We start from the raw sequence: 15,038 nt of genomic DNA on the forward strand, positions 1-15,038 counted from the left end.
GCGCGCGTGCAATATGTGGTTGTCACCAAACTTGTTCACATGTGCCCACTCATCTTCATGTTATGTGTAGGATGTGCATGCAAGTGAGTTACCCACTGGTGTGTGTGTGTGTGTGTGTGTGTGTGTGTGTGTGTGTGTGTGTGTGTGTGTGTGTGTGTGTGTGTGCGCGTGCGTGCGTGTGTGTGTGCACACGCCTCATCTCCAGGATCACTGTTGGTCCATGTGACCCACCAGACTGCTGTGCATTTGCCTGAGAGAGAGAGAGAGAGAGAGAGAGAGAGAGAGAGAGAGAGAGAGACAGAGAGACAGAGAGGAGGGGGAGGGAGCGCACTGGAATGCCTGTGTGCTATTCTAGGCCACACTGGCTGCAGTGGCACTGGAGCTACAATTGAAAGTGTGCATGCGAGTGTTTGTCTGTTTCTATGTATGCAAGCTTGATTGCAAGTGTGTGTGTGTGTGTGTGTGTGTGTGTGTGTGTGTGTGTGTGTGTGTGTGTGTGTGTGTGTGTGTGTGTGTGTGTGTGTGTGTGTGTGTGTGTGTGTGTGTGTGTGTGTGTGTGTGTGTGTGTGTGTGTGTACTTGTGAGGGCCAAATGTCCACCCAAGCATAGTATAAGCTGAGAAGTAGACAAGTATGAGGACAGTTTTCCTGGTCCTAATCACAACAGAAATGTATGTTTTATGGTCAAACAAATGCTTTTTAGAGAAAGGGCTTATAATTAGGAAAATATTGAGATTGGGGTTAAGATGTGCTTGCTGTGTTTTGTTGTTTGAATGTTATGCTATCTATATGCTGCTGCATTGTCTGTAAGGAAGCCAAAGAAAAATAAGTTTTACTCTTATGTACCTGTACACAAGATGTAACAATAAAGTACAAGTTACCTTGAACCTTGAACATTGAGATTTGGCATTTAGAGCCTGATCAAATAAAACGCAGCTCTACAAGCGTACTTATGTGTCTCAGACTCACAGTACAAGGTAAAACTACCATCCTAAAATGTTTGTCCTCAGAAGTATAGTACTGCAAACATGTATGCGTGTTTGTCTGTTCCCTTTTGCGGATGCACGTGTCTCTGATTGCCTACTTCAGGGCAAAGGACCTCTTGTCTGCAATTGCAAATGAATGGAGCCACTTTGCCAGAGCGGAGCTAATCTATTGTCCAGGGAGCTCATCTGTAAATGGACAACGGTTGGCAAGAGGGGGCTTGTCATTGTTCGACATTGTGTGGTCAACTCTAAGCCAGTGTTAATAAGTCAGCCCCAGGTGTGTCCACTTTCTGAGAAACTGGCCGAGCCAGTCGGTCCAACCAAAACACACAATCAGCAGCATAGCCTACATCTTTATTGACTCTGATGGGGAACTCACTTGGTGGAGCAGCAACTGAGTACAAGGTCACTTATCTGTGCCACAGCTTGAACCAGACGTGCATTTAAAAGTGCATAGAAACTGTGTTTATTTTTCATTCCGGGGGCCAAATGTTCCTTAATGGCCTCATTTGCATGAGAATGACTGAGCAAACGTGTTTGAGCCCATAAGAACTCACCGATCAAGATTGGCTCTCTTGTTGTAGACCCAAGCGGTATTTGCATGGAATCCTAATCAGCCTTGATTGTGGTGGCAGATATGTGTCCATTCATTATCTGTGTATGTATTCATATACTGCTTGTTGGGGCTTGTAATGCCTGAATGTTAATATAACCCATAACCATAAAATGACCACTGTGAACCCTGGAATAGCTACTCTGTCCTTCCTACCCCCTCTCCCGGTGTCCTTGAGCAGGGGTTCTCTTCCTACCCCCTGTCCCGGTGTCCTTGAGCAGGGGTTCTCTTCCTACCCCCTGTCCCGGTGTCCTTGAACAGGGGTTCTCCACCATTTTCTGGCCACGGATGCCCATTTGATTAGATTTGGGACACCCTAAGAGAAGATTAGTGTTAAAATGTTGTTACGATTATTCTGAAATTCAAAAATGGTCAAATTGAGCCTGTAGATTAGCTATTTTTTAGTGAAAAGCATGAAATAATAAAGTTGTCAAAATTATGTTTTGATGCTCCACTTTGAGAACCACTATCTGTAGGCTACTACTCCAAGGAGGCTGAAAGGCTGACAGGCCTTCTGCTGCGACCTCACAAGATAAATTCACAAATGAGTGTCTCGCGGTTATGTGTGAAGAAAGTCATGGAAACAGTGTTTAATATGGTGCTTCATTGAAGTGTTCCAAAATGTTATACAGAGGGTGCATTCAAGTTCCATCCCTTTCAAGCTGCCTCTTTGGTTTGTGCATTTCACTGGTTCAACCTGCACTATTTGCTAAACTGGCTACAGTCTAAGGGTTGGGGGAGGGGCATCGAAACACCTTGCCTTTAGCCATTTATTGATTTTATTTTTCTCTCTCTCTCTCTCTGTGTGTGTGTGTGTGTGTGTGTGTGTGTGTGTGTGTGTGTGTGTGTGTGTGTGTGTGTGTGTGTGTGTGTGTGTGTGTGTGTGTGTGTGTGTGGTTTTGTAAGAAGACAGAGGGTAAATGTATGTGTTACGTGTGTACTGTATGTGTGTCACACAGATAGAGAGAGATAGAGAGAGAGAGAGAGAGAGACACACAGACAGACAGACAGACAGACAGACAGACAGACAGACAGACAGACAGACAGACAGACAGACAGACAGACAGACAGACACAGAGCTCATGTGAGTGTGTTCAATAAGCTGCAAAGTACTGTTTCTGGTCACATGTCGGACACACCCCTGGTGCCGCACGTTGTCAACCCCACAGCGATAATGCTGCTGTTGCAGCTCTCTGGGCACGAGGAATTCCATGTCACGCTCCCAACAGACAGCACCAGAACTTTGGCCTTGTTTGGATAATTTATGGCTGATTGAAACATCCACAGAGCTTGAGGACTTCCCAGCCCCGAGCATTTAGAGTCGAGTGCAGTAAAAAAATCTATCATGTGATTGTGTGTATTTGAGCCTTGTTTACGCATAGTGCTGGATCAGGATGCTGTTATGACACTGGGATTGGAAAGGAGTGTTTGTTTGTTCATGCATTGTGGCTACTGTATAGGTGTGTACTGCCGCCCATTGTTGATGGTGTTTTTTTGTTACTGCATTTTCCTCCTTAGACCCTAGTATGTTTCTGTCCTTTTAATCTATCTATCTATCTATCTATCTATCTATCTATCTATCTATCTATCTATCTATCTATCTATCTATCTATCTATCTATCTGTCTGTATCTCTAATCTGTCTAATGTACAAATGCATTTGTAAATGAGTTAGTACATTTAGGAGTTAAATTAGCATGGAGGAATTGACTGTGCAGTGTGCACTTCATTTCAGCTGGTGTGCTGTGTGTTGACATAATGGTGGCTATCACACACTGCATGCAGCCTCCAGAGTATGTCGTGTTGACGGGCTGGATGATTCCAGCAGTGACTGTGTCCCGGAATGCGGTTTCGCTGCTCTGTTATTGTTGGCACTCCAGGTATTGGAAGGACATTGTTTTCCTGTCTTGGGAATGCAGGCGTTCGCTGAGCCTCAGCAGTCACATCACATCACACCACTTCTGGCCAAATAAAGAAGGGGAAGGGTCCAAAACAATTCGAATGGTGGTTATTTGTCCTCACATTGCTACGTAGTGGGCTAAAGCTATAGTGACACCGTTAAGTAAGACAAGAAATGATGTTCATGCTAACAATGCTTCTATGGAGTATAAACTAGAAATAGTGCCCCTTGGGGCACAGGTCTCCACCAGGGCAGGTCAGGTTGTGGTCTCCTGGTGGCGCTATAATAGGCCAATGTGAAAAGGGTGACATTTCTTCTTTTTCTTCTTCCTTGGATGGCAATTGGATGATTTGAGGCATTATGTTCCAAAAATGTGTTTTGCAAAAATCCACCTGTTGGTGGCGCTATAACAGGCCAATGTGAAAAGGCTGGGATATATTCCTCCGCATAGTAGGAAAGTCTGTGAAAGATTTCACGTAAATTGCATGCTCCGTTCATGATTTGAGGCTTTTTGTTCAAAACGGGCCAATCCTGCAAACTTTGAAAGCCAATGTTAGCCAATTTGGATGGAATCTGAAATATCGGACAGATCCGTCTTTAACACATGACTATAGAGATAGTGTTTAACAATTTGCAGGATTTTTGGACAGAATCTGGAGGATTAATATAAAAATATGTTTTTTAAAAGTCAGCCTCCTGGTGGCGCTATAACTGGCTGTTCTGGAAAATTTTGGGCAGAGATTCATCGTTGGCATCCAGGGAGTGTGTTTGCAAAATTTGGCATCGACCAGGTTAACGGTGCCGGAGATTAGCTGGTAACAGACGGACGGACAGACAGACGGACACACGCACACACACGGACAGAATCAGACACATGGACAGACTGCAAAACATACTCTCTCCCCATGGCTTCGGCCTGGTGGAGACAATTATTAGGCATTAGAATTAGAGCATTCGCACCTAGCACTATATAGTGATACCTATAAAGATATAGTTTTAAAAAATATTTATTTTAACTCGAGTGGAGTTAGTACAAAACACAACAACATCTAGATAAAGTGCCCCTCGGGGCACAGGTCTCCACCAGGCCAGGTCAGGTTGTGGCCTCCTGGTGTCGCTATAATAGGCCAATGTGAAAAGGGTGCCATTTGTTCTTACGCCTTGAATTTTTTTGCAGGATTTTTGGACAGAATCTGTGTTTTTCAAAAGTCGGCCCCCTGGTGGCGCTATAAAAAATTTGGGCAGAGGTTCATCGTTGGCATCCAGGGAGTGTCCGTGCAAAATTTGGCATCGACCGGGTTAATGGTGCTGGAGATTAGCTGGTAACAGACATACGGACGGACACACACACACAGTTATATTATCATAGTTATAAAGCTTGGTGCGAACGGCCCTTTAGACATGAACAGCAAAACACGCTTATGGTGGTGCACTAGGTAGCAATTAGTTGAATGTAAAAGTCCAAAATACGTCCACTGTTGTGTTGCTTAGCTAGGCATGCAGAGTTAAGCCTACATTATGTGTAAAAACACAAAAACATTTTAATTGTTGGCTTCCTAGTAACCTATAGCATGGGCCTATATGAAAACACTAAACAAATGGACTAAGGGTGTTGTTTTGCTGTGACCAACTCTGTATCACTCACCCTAAATTCCTCTTTGCCGGTAAAAAACAAGGCACTGTTTTGTGTGGACAACTGACCTTATCTGCCCTACAAATGTCAACATTTGTCACTGGCTATGTGTGTTTGATTGTTCACGATGGTTACAACAGTGATTATTCGTTAAAGTTGATACACTATCAACATATACCGTATAGGCCTATATACTAATCATATAACACTTGTGCAGTCATCTCTGTTTTGGTTATGTAGGACAGATTTGTCTCCCAGTTCTAATATTAGTCCCCTGGGACTCGCATACCAGTCCAATCTTGTGTTAAAATAGCAGATGCTGTGGACCAGAACCAGCTATGTGTCAGTCAGTCAGTCAGTGAGTCATGGGAAGTCAAAGGAAAATAATCATGTTTATGATGTGTAGACCATGGGTCATTCACTGGCTACGTGTCACAAGACACATAGCAGTGTGTGTGTGTGTGTGTGTTTGCCTACAAGTCATTTGACCAATTCAGAATTAATGCGGTTGTTACTTAAAGACTTGTTAAGCACATGATTATGTTATGTACCACAAAGAGCTCTTGGAGTATTGTGTGAAGCCATTTGAAGTAATCATTTTCTAAAAACAATATTTATTTGTGAAGGAGACATGAAAACATTACCTGACATACATAGACATTTTCTAGAATATAGACCCAGTGTGTGTCCTTAATCTTCAAAACATTTGTCTGAATGTTGTGCTAACAAGAAATTGTGCTAACAAGAACTTGATTCGTGTGCTTCAATTCTTATTATTTTCCTCAAAAAGAGGATCACACTTATTGCCGGGTACTAATTGGTTTTGTATAATTCAGCATGACAGGCTGAATTCCTTCCAACACTTCGCATTGAAATTAAAGGTGTTTTGTTTATTTAAAAATATATATCTCCCCTCGCAATAAAATAGCAGTTTCAGACAGAAGAAAAGAGTACCTTTCACATTCAAATCCATTCAATAACAGTGCAATTTGCATTGGCACTATAGGTTCTCTCACAAGCTCTCCGTGTGTCCTTACTTATACCCCCACCCCCCGCTCCCCTCCCCCAGTTCAGTAATGCCAGTGTTCATGTTCCACAGGCTGGGCTAGGGGTGAGTTACCCCATGTTTACAGTACGGTGGGGGGGATTAGGAGAACAGCCTGCAAACTATGACCCCCAACGCTGTGGAGCTAATCAACTGCTACTGGAAAACTGATCTGGGAACGTCCAAGTCATCTTTTAATCTATCGGTCCATCTATCCACACGTCCGCTTGTCGTTGAGCTTGGGCCGGTCATCTCTTAGTTAATCCTACTCCCATGTTTCTAATGCGTGGTTAGCATTGTACAGAGCTCTGTGGCTGTATGTGGATCTATGGTGTTGAGATTGAGATAGATGTTCTGATCTGGAGAAAATATGCTTCCATGTGTAAAAGGAGTGTAGTTCCGGGTCATTGGTCACTTGTTCAAACCTGACTTGACTGTACACCTGTTTTCGGAAGTAGTGTTTTGAGAATAAGTATGTTAGGCAATTTAGTTAATTTTTGACAAGAATCCCATCGCATTGTAAGGATTATGTAAACCTTAAACATCATGTTCTGTCTTCAGAGTTTTTGTTTATGTCAGATTTCCACCTAGCCTCCTTACAACATAAATCTATCCATCTACACAACAGAAATGATTAAGGTTAAAACAAGGAATCCTCAGACAAATGGAATATTTGATTATAAGCACAATAGAATAGGAACACTGTATATATTTGCACCTGCTGTATAATTGACAGTATGATAGTTAGGCTACTGTAATAACTAAATGGAATATATAGTACCTTTTTATGAACAACAACAACTCTTATTTCTAATTTCTTTGTTTAATGTCGCCACCAGGCCGAAGGCATAGGGAGAGAGTATGTTTTGCACTCCATCCATGTGTGTGTCCGTCCGTCCGTCCGTCCGTCCCCAGCTAATCTCCGGCAGCGTTAACCCGGCCGATACCAAATTTTGCACACACACTCCCTGGATGCCAACGATGAACCTCTGCCCCAAATCTTCCAGAATGGCCTGTTATAGCGCCACCAGGAGGCAGACTTTTTTTTATTATTACTCCTCCAGATTCTGTCGAAAAATCCCTCAAATCGTTACACACTATCTCTATAGTCATGTGTTCAAGACGGATCTGTCCGATATTTCATATTCCATCCTAATTGGCTAACATTGGCTTTCGAAGTTTGCAAGATAGGCCCGTTTTGAACAAAAAGCCTCAAATCATGAACGGAGCGTGCAATTTACGTGAAATCCTTCACAGACTTTCCTACTAGGCTGAGGAATATATCCCACCCTTTTCACATTGGTGGCGTCCTGTTATAGTGCCACCAACAGGTGGATTTTTGCAAAACTCATTTTTGGAACAAAATGCCTCAAATCATCCAATTGCCATGTAAGAAGAAATGTCACCCTTTTCACATTGGCCTATTATAGCGCCACCAGGAGGCCACAACCTGACCTGCCATGTTGGAGACCTGACTCTTATTAATGTAACTGCAGTCACAGGAAGCTTGCACAAAAGCATTGCACCCACTCCCTTTATATTTGAGTTTGACATAACCCACCTCACCAGTTGTCAAACCAAAAGTCAGTGTGGGTCGGTTGTTGTCAGTGTAATATGCTCCGTCGCCCTCTCTCTCTCTCTCTCTCTCTCTCTCTCTCTCTCTCTCTCTCTCTCTCTCTCTCTCTCTCTCTCTCTCTCTCTCTCTCTCTCTCTCTCTCACTCACTCTCTCACTCACTCTGTGAGGGAGGGGGAGGATTGTTATTGTTCTGGTAAATGAGAGTCACTCTATAAATACTCTCAAGGCTTCCTTCTCTACATTGGCCACCAATCAAAAGTTGGTGCTGAAGTGGAGCAGCTCAGAGGGGCAATAAGCCTGAGTCAAGGCTAGCTGGGGGAGGGAGAGAGCGACTGGCTTGGAGGGGAGGGGGGAGGGTCGACCCTAAAATCTGGTAACTGCCACTCATAGCCCTGGAGGCCACATTGGGGTTGGAGAAGATGGGGGCATGGAGTGAGAGTAGTGGGGAGGGGGGGTGGCCGTTTCAAAGCAAAAGAGCTCTCCAATCACCCTCAACAGACACTCCCCCCCCCTCAGCATCTTCTATGAACTCCTGTGAGCTTCCAGTCACAGTCTGAGACAAGTCATTAAACAATGCACTTGACTGTCATGTTTTCATTCACTTCAGTCATCTTTTCTGTCATGTAGAAATTCCCATGAGTTCTCATCTCAGGATGACTTGTAATCACTAGTGTGGTTACATTAGTGTGTGCGTTTTATCACACTGTTAAACGTAGCATGCAATGCCACAAGAAAGGTCAAGCTTAAATCATACATATTAAATCTAATGCCAACCCAGTGTTCTTGCTAACACTGACGGACATCAGCTACAAACGCTGCAACGCATATTTATTTATGGGTCCTGTAGGCAGAGTGATCAATGAAATCACTAGTAGCTAAATGGTAGTATAGCCAATTTCAACGATCAATAGTGAATTGTCAGAAGAATTGTCAGAAGATAAGTAAATACGCACCCACAAGTGGCTAATAGAAATATAAATTATTTTATTAGATCCGTGGATTTTTATGTTCTGATACAACAAGGTTCTTTTAGTCTTTCTGCATTGCAAGTTCAGTAGGCTACTAAATTCTACGCTTTTCTCTGAGGCAAGGACTCTCCGTTTAGAATGGAACCTTTCCAGAGCAGCCATGTCAACAGGTAAACGCAGCTGACAGTAAATATTATTATTTGCAGGTGTGTTTCGTGTAGGTGTTACTGAATGAAGTTAACTTTAGGAGCTGGCACAAAGTAACACCTGAATGAAAAGACGCCCACAATTAATGTTATTACCTTCAGCTGTGTTTACCGGTCAAAAAGGCTGTTGAAACTTGTTAACCACCGTACAAATAGAGATTTGGCCACGTAACCACTGAAAACAGTCCCTCACCACCACAAGGTGAGTGTTAATCATGACACTGAAGAAGACATGATCAGCATTAGTGCCTGCGGGTCCCCTTGTTGCACAATGATGACTACACACAATCTGCACAAATATGAATGTACTTCTCCCCTGTATCATGTAACCCCTCTTGGCTTGGCACCAAGCAACATCAGTCATTTACAGTCGGGAACATAAAGTCAGCATGTGCTTTTCCAGGCAACAACATCCTTCAGTGCTCCCCAGCCTAAGGGATCATCACCGGCGACACAAACACTAATCATGTCCCCGTCGCTGCACTTCCTGCCTCGCAGGAGTCGCAGCCGGTGTGACGCTGCTTTCATGCGGTCAACCTCAAGGAACAAGCAAGTGAGGCAAACGGGGAGTGGCAAAGCGTGACGTACCAAAAAAAACGGATAACGGGAGGCAGGGCAACCTGTCAAAAAACATGGGCCGTTTTGACAATAAGCAGGGAAAAAGGAAGCAGGTTTGAGAGCAGCTAGGAGAGCGATGTGAAGAATGACCTATTAATCATTCATTATCTCCCAGCACTGTTAATGAGGTGACGGCTCTTAAATAATTAGCAATGTGACTGAAACATATTTCCATAGCAGTAGCCTGAGGACAAGGAGGGCATCAGGGACGAACAGAGATGGGAATGTGGGACGCACGCACACACACACGCACACACACACACACACACACACACACTCACACACACACTCACACACACACACACACACACACACACACACACACACAAGCTTAGCAAACAATAACTATCCTGATAGGGGGCTTTGGGAGGTATGGCGGGAGGGCCGAGAGAGAGAGAGAGAGAGAGTAAAGAAGGAAGAGGATAGTTGATAATGCTGTATGCAATAATGAGGCAAGATTTGGCCTCAGAGGAAATAACACATTGATAAAGAGTTATGTCTATATGTAGTGGGCGGTAACTTGTTCAACCGAAGGCCAGCCTTTATTATCTGTCTGTCTTGCTTCAAGAGGGCCAGGCCAGAGACTGGGGGCCGGGGTGTTAATGCACAAGTCAATGGCCTGCACCCCAGCCCGCCGTTCGCCCCTTCACCTCGCACGAAACACACAAAAGAGCAGACCAATGAGCCACATTCTTGACATCCTATCCCCCCCAACTCCTACCCCAATTCCCTGACTAGCACCCCTCCCCCAACACTTCGCACCAGCCCAGGCAGGCTAGGGGCTGCTCTTGCTGCTATGCTACGCTAGCTACATGGCTGGCTGTGCACAGTAAAAGCCAGAGTGCTCATTTAACTCAGAGAGAGCTTTAAAATGGACAGAGGTTCACTTCTTAAATGAACACTCCAGATTTGACTGTGTGGGTGTTTGGTGAAGGATGGTTTGGATGGTAGGAAGGGAAGGGAGTTGGAGAGACAGGAGAAGAGGGGGGCAGGGATGTTTTCTCTCCAGTCAGCTAATTGACTCACAGATGTCAGAAGGAGCTGTGTGTGTGTGTGTGTGTGTGTGTGTGCGTGTGCGTGTGCGTGTGTGTGTGCGCGTGTGTGTTGAGGGGGGGGGGGGGCACCCAATGACACCTTCCCCCCTCTCCACACAAACATACACACATGTAGACACAAACACACACACTCAAGGCTTCACTGCCCGATATACCCCTCTCTCTGAGTGTGTGTGTCGTGCACGTGCACATGCATGCTCTCTCTGTCACACACACACACACACACACACACACACACACACACTCACACACACCCACCTTATGTTTTGACTGTCAGTAAACAGCCCTCCCCTGGCTGTAGGTGGGGCCTTCGCTTGCTTCTCCAAAATAAATCTTAGGGCACACTTAGGGCATAAATATGACAGTGAATCTCTGAGCGTAGCTCACTCTTTCTTGCAAAAGACAAACAACCCTCTCCTTCTCTATGGACGTGACATTAAGAACCTAGACTGCACGGCATGGGTACAAAAGCAGCTTTCTGTTTACCATTAAGGGACTTTCTCCGGCCGGCATACTAAACTAGGTCCTGTTTTATGGCACACGGGCACAATAATGGTGAGGCAATACAGATGCTGTACAACCTTTGAAATGACCTACATTCAAGCTCAGGTTTTGTATCACGCCATGTTTGCACACTGCAATTCCCACATCTTTGCTTCTACACGCTGCAGAATTCAAATGTGTTCTGCAAGCAGCCTCGACAATGACAGCTCTGCCTCTGCCTTCTCCTTGCATGTGCGTGTGCGTTTCTGGGTGTATATGTGCAAGTCCATTCGCGTGCATGTGTATTCCAGCTAGACTGCTAAACAGCTGAGCCCAAATTGACAGTCAGGGCTGTCATTCCCTTTATTTACCGAATGACTCACTCCGCACAAATCTATTTGGATGCACACTTAGCATTCAGGCAGTTGATCATAACACTTTTGACAGCAGCAGCAGCAAAAAAGAAGCTAAATCTAGAGGGAAACCAGATGGATATTATTATGACGTAAATATATGATAATGTGAAACTAAATTAAATCCAGAGCAGACATGCCCATACATTTTTATTAAGAATAGCATATTATTGCTACAGGGGCGGAGACAAAATAAATACCCTATACATATACACCCCTCTCCCCCCAGTCATGAAAGATATAATATTGTACATTTCACGACTGAAAATGTACTAAGTATCGCTGTGGGGGAGGGGGTTGGATCTCCGCATTTCCAGCGATAGGCTTTATTCCAGAGAGAGGAGGGCATTCAAGCCAGCAATCATGCGATACCACCAAGTGAACACAAATCATGCATTATTAAGCTCCCCCAACAGCTTTGGGGCCTGGTGAGGTTCCCGGTGGTCTATGTCCAAGCGGTCTTCCCATCATCATCATCCATGCTAATGATGCAGCCGCAACTACTCCTCACAAAACCCAAGGCCCCCCCCCCCCACCTACACCCCCTTCCATACTCCCACACGGAAGCAGACAGCTAGTGGACCATGCCAGGAAACAGCTAGTCCTCCTTCCTGTGTTTTGTGGAAGCCTATCTCTCTTTTACGCCACCACCACTTCTCGCCGTTGAGCAATGTTCTGACGATGAGCACGCGTCTCTGGGCAGATTAACGCATGCACCGGCACACATGCCAGAATGCACGTCGTTGGCAAGCGTGCGAGGCTAGCATGTATTCACATACAGTACTACACACATGCGCGCACGTCATCTACGCCGTCACATTCTCAGGGTTGATGTTGTATCCATTCATAACAATCTCTGATTCATCATTTAGCCACTTGAAAATCAGAGATCGTACAAATGAACAAATGGAAGCAAATGGACTAGCTGGTCCATTTGTATGTTGTTCAGAGTTATATAAATATCAAGGATCACTGTGTATGGATGGCCATGTGCAAGCTTGCAAACACATACTGTACAGTCATACGCCCTTGCATGCATGTGCGTACGCATGCATATGACTGTGTAACGTGCACTCATGTACCCACACACAGACAGGTCAGTCCGCCTGTCCTCTTCCTGTTTTTCCACTCACCCACACTGTGTTGTCACTGTGGCCAGGAAGCTGTGGGAGAGCTACGCATGACAAAGTCTCTCTTTATTAAATTGGCAAGAGTGTCTGTTGTGCTGTGCTCTGTGTGTGTGTGTGTGTGTGTGTGTGTGTGTGTGTGTGTGTGTGTGTGTGTGTGTGTGTGTGTGTGAGAGAGAGAGAGAGAGAGAGGGAGAGAGAGAGAGAGAGAGAGAGAGAGAGAGACAGAAACAGAGAGAGAGAGAGGTGGGGGGTGGGGACCTAAGCCAAAGGCTAGAGGCTTATCCAAGATCCACTCCAGGCTCATCCCTGGATACTGCTGTTTGAAACCCTGAAACAACAGCACAGCACAGAGTAGACGCTGCAGATAAAGACAGTATTATTCAGCAACAGGGATCAATTCACCAGATCTTTCCCCCTCAATGTTGTTGAATGAGTATTTACGTGCCAATTAACTGACATTCTGTTTCAATGTCAGTAGATTCACAGTCTAAATATTGAAAGTGCTGTATATAATATTATGTTACGGATGACAGTATAGTTACAGTAGCCTACTTAAACAACTATTCTGGTTTACTGCGCCTGAAGATATATATATATCTTTCTTTTTTTTTTTACAGCAATACACCTTTTCAGAAGTTTATACCTGTCTTTATCTGTAATCGCACGTCATGAACAATAATACTTAAAGTCAAATAGTCATTTTGAACTTTACACTGGACTTTGTGTGTATATGCTGATAATCTCATAAACATGTCTGCCAGAACCACATCAAAGTGAGTAAATAATTTTTTGGGGAAAGGTTTTGGAACAGACATTACATCTCCATGGCTTTCAGTCAAAAGTAATAAAGTATCTGAGCCATTTGCTTAGTGGCTTAGCCGTTTCACCGTCAAGCCAGCAATGTTTTAAACAAACAGACTAAAAGATAACATTACAACTTAAGTCAAGAAGAGGCAATCCCTCTGTATAAAGCTTAATGTAATCCTATGCAAAAAATACCATTGTGAGCTTGTAGATCTGATATTTTCAGTGCACAGCATTGGACTGTATAAAACCCATAGCATACCTATTCTGGGGAGAACATTCTGCAAATAAAGTCACAAATAACAAGGCGCCACATTGCAAAGCATTGTGTGCTTGTAGATCGCCTGTTTTTGGTAACTGAATTTCCCCAGCGGGATAATAAAGGTTATCTATCTATCTATCTATCTATCTATCTATCTATCTATCTATCTATCTAAGAGATTTGGTGTAGAGGGGAAAAAAGGAGCGTACCAAACATAGAGCCCTGGGGACCCTCGTCAAATTTGTATAGGGTTTAAGTGGTTAAGCATAAGTCAAACATTACAGTTTCAGGCACAAACAGACAGCTGTGTACGGGGCGAGCTTCACGACCATGTGGGTGAGATAAACAGAGGGAGGACAGAGGACAAGATAAGACATTGTGCTCGGCGGTCAGGGAGTACACTCCCCCTCTGCCTCCTCCGTTCTCCCTCGCTCCCTCGCTCCCTCTTATCTGCTGCCTCTGGCTTGACCTCCGCCCTGCCGCGCGGCGTAGGGTGCGGAGGAAGCAGCGTGGGGACAGACTAGAGGACATGCAAGAACATGGGAACGTTATTGGAAGGAGAAGAGGACACAACGAGGCTCAGAAAGTCACGCAATTAGTTATTTGTTGTATTGTTTTTGCTTACCGTCGCTGTCGGGCAGAAAGCCCATAACCTTTTTTGTGTTTCAGTCAATTAATACTCAATACAATACAAGAGTGTCGCGCAAGAGTAGTGAAAATATATGTGCCGCATTACCACACATTGTGGGTTATTTTCACTATTCAAAAAATATATATTAAGACAAACAAGGCAACACAGACAGAACCTCCTCCACAGAACCGATGTGATGTGTCCAATGAAACAAATGCTTTTGAGAACACATATTTACTTTAGACATTTCCCCCCATTTCCTGCAATACACAGATAATGTGGATGTTTTCATTCGTGTAGGTTACATCATCCACAAATGTCCCCTGTGGACAGACAAACACCCACTTATCGCCTCAACATTCTCTATGAAGCTGTACATCAGTTTGATGTTTACAAGTCTTCACTACATGACTCTATAGCATGGCTATGACAGAGATAGAGGATCAATGTCCACTGGAGCAAGCCTATGACAGTGACAAACAGCTTTATTGCCAGGTGCATGTGTTTGGTCTGACAGGCATTAGACTGACACCCTACCCAATACCCCAAACCTAACCTCACAGGAAGCCACAGGTTAGTTTGAACCTGCCACACGTGTCGGGAGCCAGGGGTGACTTTTAACCCGGCCACGGGTTAGTTGTAACCGGCCTTGCATGTCAGGAGCGACGGTGTTTTCGGACTAATGCATGCATGTCGGACTGTTAGTATGTCTAACC

Source organism: Protomyctophum bolini (genome assembly GCF_963924005.1).
Source record: "Protomyctophum bolini genome assembly, chromosome: 7".
Classification (NCBI taxonomy): domain Eukaryota; kingdom Metazoa; phylum Chordata; class Actinopteri; order Myctophiformes; family Myctophidae; genus Protomyctophum; species Protomyctophum bolini.